Genomic DNA, 9,113 nt, shown 5'->3' with positions numbered 1-9,113 from the left:
CTTGGCCCCGTGCTGCAGGAAGGCACTTCCTATTGGTCCCAGGACTTTTTCCGTGGGCTTCAGGCAGCCTACTTTGACCTAAGAGTTGACTCTTTCTACTCTCTCAGAGGCATTTGTGGCTTCAGCCCATGGGGACCCCTGTTCTCATCTCTGACCTATTCCTACGCTGTTCAGTTTGCCTGAAGCACATTCACCAGCTAGGAGGTGAATGACCCTTCTTTCACTTACTGTTCTAAGTTCCTCATCCATATAACCTCATCCTAGATGACCCTGCGGCTTCAAGAGCATGAATCAGGAGTGGTGGGGAATCAACTTGGTCCCTTCTGCATGCTAACTCTCCCTCTCTTTGACTCAATTCAATACAACAGTCATTTATTAAGCTTAACCTACTGCACGTGAGACATTGAGGTAGGCCCTGGAAGATACAAAGAGAAAATCTAGAATTAATCCCTGCCCTCGGGGAGTTTACTTTCTATATGCAAAGTCCCAACTTTCCTTTGGGCTCCCAGACCAAGGTTCTTTCCTGGTCTGAAGGAGGTCTCTATCCCTGCTCCATTTGCAGGGCAGAGATGGCTGACAGGTCCTAATCAATGATGAAGTCCTTCACCACCAGATTCACCAACCTTCACCATTCAAGTGCCCACAGAAGTCAGTCACTCCCAGGATTCATCACAAAATAAATATTTTAAGATGGACATTAAAGGTGATAATTCCCACCAGAGGAAGAGTAGGAGCCTTTCTTCCCAGGAAAACAAGATCAACAAGCACATTACTTATTTTTATACACTTTGTGCCAGGTATGTATGTACGTTGGATGTATGGGTGTGCCTTTGTGCCAGGTATGTTGAGGAGGGGGGAGAGGGCACAGGAAGAGAATGTCATCTCAAAACATAGGAGAATAGACTTACAGAGAAACCAATTCTAGAAGAATCTAGATTAGGCTATAATTAAAGGTTAGATTATAAGGCCTGGAAGCTCAGAGGAAGGAGAACGCACTGTAGCTTGGCTTCATGGGAGGTGTGTATGTTTGTGCGTGGGGAGGTGTAAGCTGGGCCTTGAGGGATGGATAGGAACTGGAGAGATTTGAAGAAAGGCCTTTGCAGGCATCGGGGACAGTGTAGGCAAAGACCTGCAGCTGGGGATGAGTGCTACATTCCTTGAGTGGAAGCTACACAGGGTCAAGGAAAGGCTGGGTTGTTTATCCGTCTCCCCCAACAGCTATCTTAGTGTTCTATATATTGAAGTTGCAAAATAAATGTCCTTTGAATGAATGAATAACTTTCCCTTAAGCAATAGGGCAAGAGAAGGGAGGAGGAGACAAAAAGGCAAAAGGAAGTGGAGAGAGGAAAGGGTCCAGGAAAGGGCTTGTCATTACCAACATCAAGGCAGGTGCTGGCTATAGGCTTTCATAGCAGGAAGGCAGCTCAGAAATCAGATAAGGAAACCAAAGTACAGAGGGGGAAGGGGCTGCCCTTCCCTCCTCTTACCTGCATTTGACCCCGGTTCTCTGACTCCAAATCCACTGCCATTTCCATATTCTATGCTGCCATGCTGTCTTCAGGGAGGTAGGACTCCCAAGTCTCCTGATCTCCTGCCAGCCCAGTGCTTTAAGCACCCAACTTCCTTGTGTTTACCTTTTATTCCTCTCCTCACTTCTCCCTGCTCCCTCATTTATTCAATCATTCACTCATTTATTCATGGCCATACTTGGCAAAATGCTAAAATTCAAATACAGCAAATGTATCTTAAGCACCTACTATGTTCAAGGGAGTGCGGTAGAAGCCGGATCATTAAAAGGCCCTAACTAGTGTCTGAGTAATTAGAAGAAAGCCGCCGTCACTAGTAGCCAACAGGAATTCAATGCAGTGGCCTTTCTCCATTTCCGATACCACCACCCAATACAGACTCTAATGACCAATACTTTGGGCTTTTGCCTTAGGTTTTTCTAATCTGACAAGCATTCATTAAGTGTTTACTATAGGCAAGGCACTGAGGTTTTACAAAGATGAAATAAATGGCCCCTGCCCTGAAGAAGCTTGCATTCTATTGGGAAAATGACAGGGTTCATAAATTCAAACTAATTTCAGGAGGAGAGAGAATGATGGGGGTTGAGATGGGGATCAGGAAAGGCTTCTTGTAGGAGGGGAGGAACCCGAACTAAAGGAGGGTTTAGCTTTCAAGAGAAGGAGGTGAGGGAGTAGTGCAAAGCCATGGCTGGCGGGTTGAGTTTGGGGAAGAGGTAAGAAGCCCATTTGGGTAGGATGCAAAGGGCATGAAGGGGCTTATATGGAATATGTCCTCTGTGGAGGACAGAGGAGTCCATATTTTATCTTAGAGAAAGAGGGAGCTGCTGAAGGGGGGACTAACACGGTCAGATCTGTGTCTTTCATCAAACTGTGCAAGTCTACACGTCTTCGGGAAGCTGCTTCTATTCTCTGGCTCCTCCACTCCGTCCTTCACACAATTGCCAAAACATAGATCTGGTGACATTGTCCTTCTGTTCAGAGGCTCGAATCCTAGTTAGAGCTGGAAGGGAGGGCATCTAGTCCAGAAGTTATTAACCTGGGATCTGTGAACTTGTTTTAAAAAATATTTTGACCACATGCTTTCAATACAATTAATTGCCTTTGAAATACTGTATTTTTTTTTGTTTTATATATTTAAAAACATTATTTTGAAAAAGGGTTCATAAGCTTCACCAGGACGTAGAAAAAGGTTAAGAACGCCTGGTCTAGGGGTAGCAAGCTGGTATAGTGGATACAGCATCAGCCCTGGAGGACCCAAGTTCAAATCCAGCCTCAGGCACTTACTAGCTGTGTGGCCCTGGGCAAGTCACAACCCTAATTTCCTCAAGGAAAAAATAAAAAACTCCCGAATCTAGTTCAACCTCTACTTTGCACAACTGAAAAATTATCCACCAGCTAGTGGTGCTTATTGTCAGCACTGACATCTCCGGCCGCCAGCACTGAGCTCTGTAGGAAGGGGACCAGTAAAGACTGGTTTTCAAAAAAAAGATGGATTCCAACTTTATTGCTTGGAGAACTGGGGAAAACCCAGGTCAGGATTTGGGGGCAGGCACGCCCAGGGAAGCAGAGAGGGAGCCCCAGAAAGCAAAGTCAGAGGACATTAGGAGTACAGAGATCTTAGATGAGGAACTGGAAGGGGCCTCCAAGGACTCTGTCTGACTTTTTTTTTTCTTGCCTATGAATACAGCTTATTAACTTTTGTACACGGACATTTTGACATCTATTTATTTATTTTCCCCTTTTTATTTAGTATTTTATTTTCCCCAAGTCACATGTAAAGACAATTTTCAACTTTCATTTTTAAAACTTTGAGTTCCAAATTCTCTCCCTTCCCCCCACCCCAGCCCCCCAGCCCCCATTAAGAAGGCAAGTAATTCGATACAGGTTATGCATGTGTAGTCCTGACTTGCTTAAACCTTTTTTCCCTCAATTACATTTAAAAACAATTTTTAACATTCTTTTATTTTTAAACTTGTGAGTTCCAAATTCTATTCCTTCTTCCTTTCCCTCCCCCCTCCCTGAGACAGTAAACAATCTGATGTTGGTTATACATGTACAATTATGTATAACACACTTCTGTAGGAGTCATTTTGTGGAAGAAAACTCAAGAAAGAAAGAAAGAAAGAAAGAAAGAAAGAAGGAAAGAAAGAAAGAAAGAAAGAAAGAAAGAAAGAAAGAAGGAAAGAAAGAAAGAAAGAAAGAGAAAGAAAAAGAAAGAAAAAGAACGAGAAAGAAAGGAAGGAAGGAAAGAACGAAGGAAGGAAAGAATGAAAGAAAAGTATTATGCTTCAGTCTATATTCACATGCCATCAATTCTTTCTTTGAAGGTGGATAACATTTTTCATCATACTGAGTTTCTTATTTTACAAATGAGGAAACTGAGGCCCACAGAGGTTAAAAGGTAATAGATGATGGAATCAGGATTTGAATCTGGGTCTCCCAACTCCAGTGCTCTTTCTGCCTTTCATGCCTGCCTTAATCTAATGCACAACAATGCAGCTGGGTGGTACAGTGGATAGGGATCTTGGCCTCGAGTCAGGAAGACCTGAGTTCAAATCCTGACTCAGATACTTATTAGTTGTTTGACACTGGATGAGTCATTTAACCTCTGTTTGTCTCATTTTCCTCATCTGTAAAATGGGGATAATATTAGAACCTACCTTGTAGGATTGTTGTGAGGATCAAATGAAATAATAATTGTAAAGTGCTTAGCACAGTGCCTGGTACATAGTAAAAACTAGATAAATGCTAGCTATTATTATTATTATTATTATTGCCTCCTAGGGTTATTGGGAGGTTCAAATGAAATAATAATTGTAGAGTGCTCAGTCCTGTGCCTGGCACACAGTAAACCCTACTTAAATAAATAAATAAATATTAGCAATTATTATTAATCTGTCTCATTCATGATCTCATTTTATTTTCCTTTATTTTTTGGCAAGGCAATTGGGGTTAAGTGACTTGCCCAAGGTCACATAGCTAGTAAGTGTCAAATTCCTGAGGCTGGTCCTCCCGACTCCAAGGCTGGTACTCCATCCACTGTACCACCCATCTGCCCCTCTCATTTTTTTTTTTTTTTTGCTAGGCAATGGGATTAAGTGACTTGCCCAGGGTCACACAGCTAGTGTTACGTGTCTGAGGCCAGATTTGAACTCAGGTCTCTCATTTTATTTTCAAAGACTCATATATCTAGAGATGGAAAGGACCTCAGCGTTCACCTACTCCAACTCCCCTCATTGTACAAATGGGGAAACTGAGGCAAACACAGGTTAAGTGACTTGCCCAAGGCTAGGGAGGGCTTTGAACTAGGCCCTTTGACTCCAGAGCCAGTGTTCTTTTCACTGTGAGGTCATTAAGGAGCTATTGTACTTCCCACTCTGGGCCTCAGTTTCTCCCTCCCTAAGGTTTCTCTTAGCCTCATGATTTTGTGTGAAATTGGGTGGGGTGGCAGACAGAGCTGTCTAACATAGAGGCTCAAACAGCTAGAAAGGCAGAAGAATGAAAGTTGCAGCCCCAATATCTTCTCCTTACCATGACCTTGGTTTGAACGTCAATCCCTGTGGGCCTAGCTGACCGGTTTTCCTCAGGGGCCTGAGATTGTTCGTTCCTTTAATTCTCAGCTCAAGGCCTGGGTCTTCCAGGAAGCCCCCTGAGATTGATCTAGCCCAAGGCAGCATCTCCTTCTCTGAGTATGTGACAATCAAAGTCGGCCTTGCCCATTCTAATATTTGGTGTCACACTCTCCTGTCTTGTTTTTGAGTTGGAACAGTATAAGCGAGGTGGAAGGACTTTCTCAGAGGTCACCTCCTTCCACCTCCTCATGTCCCAGAGAAAAATACTAAGGTTCGGAGAAGGAAAAGGAATCCTCCCCGGTTACAAAGCAGAGCCAGGGCAAATACGATTAGTTCGCATTTATCCAAAGCTTTATAGTTTACAAAATACTTTCCTTGTAACAACTTGGAGGGGTAGAGAATGCTAGTATTCCTGGCCCCATTGTGGTCCCCACCTCAGTACTCCCACTGTGGAACACAGGGGCAGAAGTGCGGGGTTGGGGGAAGGATATTGGGCAGAGCTAAGACCTTCCTAAGGACCGGCTGGGTTTTCAGGCTGTTAGGTAGCCTGTCACGCATCCAGTGCCTTGGACAGGCTGGGAGGCTCAGGGCAAATGCCTGGACAGGGTGGGCTCCGGGGGAGGGGAGGGTGGGGAACGGGCCCCGAATCTCTGGTTGGAGCCATGGACCGGGCAGGGTGGGCTCTGAGGAGAAGGCCAACAGCTGAAGGCTGATTTTAAAGATGTTCCCGGGAGCTCCTGGGGAGGGAGGGAGGGAGGGAGGGAGGGAGGGAGCAGAAGCCTGCCAGGGCCCTAGAAGCTGGGAATTAACTTTATGAAAGCCTAAATCACAACATTAACCACCTGACCTCTGTCCCCCACCGACCTGCTAATTTTAGCAATTACCGAGGCTGCCTGAGTGGCTGAGTCAAGTGGAGACTGTTTAGCACTAATGACATCTGCTCAGGAAATCCAATTACGTCTAACTGTCCTGGGGCCCATACCTGCTCTCCTCTTTTCTGACATTATCTAACAAGACTGGAGTCATAGGCTTTGGGCCTGGGAGATGGAGCTGGGGTCCATCCAACAGCCTCTACGAGTTCCTTTTTTTCCCTTGGTTAGTGGCCAGAAAGGCAGTGTGGTCCAATGGGAAGATCCCTGAACTTGGAATCTGGAGAATCAGGTTCAAATTCCAGCTCTAACATTCACAAGGTATATGACCATGGACAAGACATTTCTCTTTTCTAAGCTTCAATGTCCTTGTCTGTAAAATGGGCCCAATTGTACAGGAGATCTTCAGAAGGGACCTCAGAGAATCAGACTTGGAGGCCATCCATCTAATCCCTTAATTTTATTTTTATTTTTGTGGGGCAATTGGGGTTAAGTGACTGGCCCAGGGTCACACAGCTATAGTACGTGTCAAATGTCTGAGCCTGGATTTGAACTCAGGTCCCCCTGACTCCAGGGCCAGTGCTCTATCCACTGTGCCACCTAGCTGCCCCTAATCTCTTAATTTTAGAGATGAAAAAGCTGAGGCTGAGTGAAGTTGGATGACTTGGTCTACATCACAGAAAAGCTAAGTCTCGCACCTCACACTGTAAAGAAAGTGTAACGAACGGAAAATTCTCTTAACATGTAATTGGAAAAAAACAAAATACTAAACAGGTAAAAAAAAAAAAAGACATGAGGTTCTTCTCCTTCCTTTGCTGGATTTGATTGTTCTCCAGCCCTGGAACCCCCAAGGCACAGTTTGGGGCAGGTTAGGATGACATTAGGGAACCATCTATTGTCAACTCTTCTTAAAACCTGTGGATTGATAATACTTTTAATCCTGTGTCCACTTCTGAGCACCATATTTTATTTTATTTAATTTAAAAAAAAATTTTTTTTTTAGCAGGCATAGTTCAATTTATTTGTTTATAAAAAACATCATCTATGTGGCTGCCACAGCAGCTGCTTGGGTCCTCTGGACAGACACTCGAGTGTGAGTCTTCACAAGATGGTCGGTGAATTCCTGAGAGGGAGACTTAGGGAACACAGTCTCCTTCCACAGGTCTGGGGTTAGATAGCTGTATGTTTTGGAGAGGGCATCAAAGGTAGCTTCAGCAAAGTTGCCCAGAGTAGCAGATGTGCAGCAGTCATCAATTCCGGCCATCATCAGGAGCTTTTCTTAGGGACAGAAGCTGAGACAATGCCAGTACCTCTAGGGGCGGGGATCAGGCGCACCAGAACCGATCCACATCGCCCAGTGATCTGGCAGGGCACTGTGTGAGGCTTGCCAATCTTGTTCCCCCAGTAGCCACGTCTCACAGCAACGATGGACAGCTTGGCCGGAATGATAGCACCACGAATAGCTGTGGCCACTTCCTTGGAGCACTTGACACCCGGGCCAACATGGCCATTGTAGTCACCGATGGCCACAAAAGCCTTGAACCTGGTATGTTGTCCAGCTCCAGTTTGTTTCTGAACAGGCATGATCTTCAGAACCTCATCTTTCAATGAAGATCCCAGGAAGAAATCTATGATCTCAGACTCCTTGATAGGAAGGGAGAAAAGATAGATCTCTTCCAAAGACTTGATCTTCATGTCCTTGACTAGCCGGCCCAGCTTAGAGACAGTAACCCACTCCTTGTCTTCGGCCTTTCCTCCCCGGGCCCCGTGGCCACGGCCCCAGACTCGACCTCGGCCCCCACTGCTGAAGCCACCGAGGAAAACACCTCAGCCTCTGACTCCGGGGCCCCCAGGGCCTCCCGCTCCTCCTGCAGCACCGGCGTCGTCCGCCATTTGGTGTTCACTAGAAGTAGAAGCTGGGCACCATATTTTAAAAAATAAGTTTTTATTTTTTTTTTGTGTAACCTACATTTCCCATTATATCCCTCCCTACTCTCCTTCCCAAAGTAACATCTCTTATAATAGAATTTTTAAAAAAGGAGAAAAGAAACAGTCCAGCAAAATTAACCAACACATAAAAAAAAAGTTTTACATTGTCTGGAGTGTTCCACACTCGTAGACTCCCACTCTACAAAAAAAGGGGTACGTGGAGGGCATTATAAGAAGGCAAAGACAAACTGGAATTGGCCCAAAAGATGGTGATCTCAAGAGAGCAAAGGGGATTCACTCACTATGGAGGAGCTCTGAGTGTTAACTTTGGAGAATCAATCAAGATAAGATTTGTTCTGTATGGGCCCAGAGGGCAGAACAAAGACCATGGGTGGAAGCCTCAGGAAGGTAGATTCTGGTTCAATATAAAGAAGGACCTTCTAAGGATGATGGAACCATGATGGAACCTCTTGAGGTCTCCATCACTGGAAGTGTTCAAGGAAGAAAGGGATGCTTCAGAGGAGGTTTCTGCATTGGGGGAGGTTTGGCTAGCTGGTTCCTTACAACACTAAGATTCTTTGATTCTGCAATCCTCTAACTTTTAACATAGCTATGCTTTCATTTGAGACCAGCAACATCTCTGTATAATAGGTAGAGAAGGTGTTCATAGTCAGGGAAACATTGTAGTGTGCTAGAAAGAATATTAGATCTAGTTCCACAGGACCTAGGTTCAAATTCTGGCTTTGCCTACCCACCAACTTGGGCAAGTCACCTTTCTGGGCTTTAGTTACCTTCTCTGTAAAATGAAGGATGTTACCCTAGATGGTCTAAGTTCCTTTCCAGTCCAAAGCTATAATCCCCATCTTACAGATAAGGAAATTGACTTTCAGGGAGGCCAGATGATGTATCTAAGTTGATACATGGGCTTAACGACACAGCTGGGACTAGAATCCAGCTATTTTCATTTGCAGTCCTGACTCCCTTCTAGGACAGCCCATGGGTGCTTTTGTCCTTTGGACAAATCTGAGCCTTGTCTAATTTAGTCATTGGTACCATTTCTCAGGGAGCCTTGGTTCAGCTCTCCTTGCCACCATGGCACCTGGAAAAGTTAGACCTACGTGGGCATTTGACTCAGTCACGAACCTTAGGTTCTGATTCTGGTTACAAGGCAGTGAGGGGAGTCAGGGCTGCTTCGTTCTTCAGTTTACCCTCCTGCA

At 45.0% G+C, this 9,113-nt stretch overlaps 1 pseudogene; it reads right to left on the bottom strand.

Moving 5' to 3' along the window:
- Window positions 1–6,994: 6,994 nt before the first annotated feature.
- Window positions 6,995–7,864, bottom strand: LOC114044527 (annotated as a pseudogene).
- Window positions 7,865–9,113: the final 1,249 nt, after the last annotated feature.

Source organism: Vombatus ursinus, unplaced genomic scaffold (genome assembly GCF_900497805.2).
Source record: "Vombatus ursinus unplaced genomic scaffold, bare-nosed wombat genome assembly UNPS02014773.1, whole genome shotgun sequence".
NCBI lineage: Eukaryota > Metazoa > Chordata > Mammalia > Diprotodontia > Vombatidae > Vombatus > Vombatus ursinus.
This window is presented reverse-complemented; position numbering and strand designations above follow the sequence as displayed.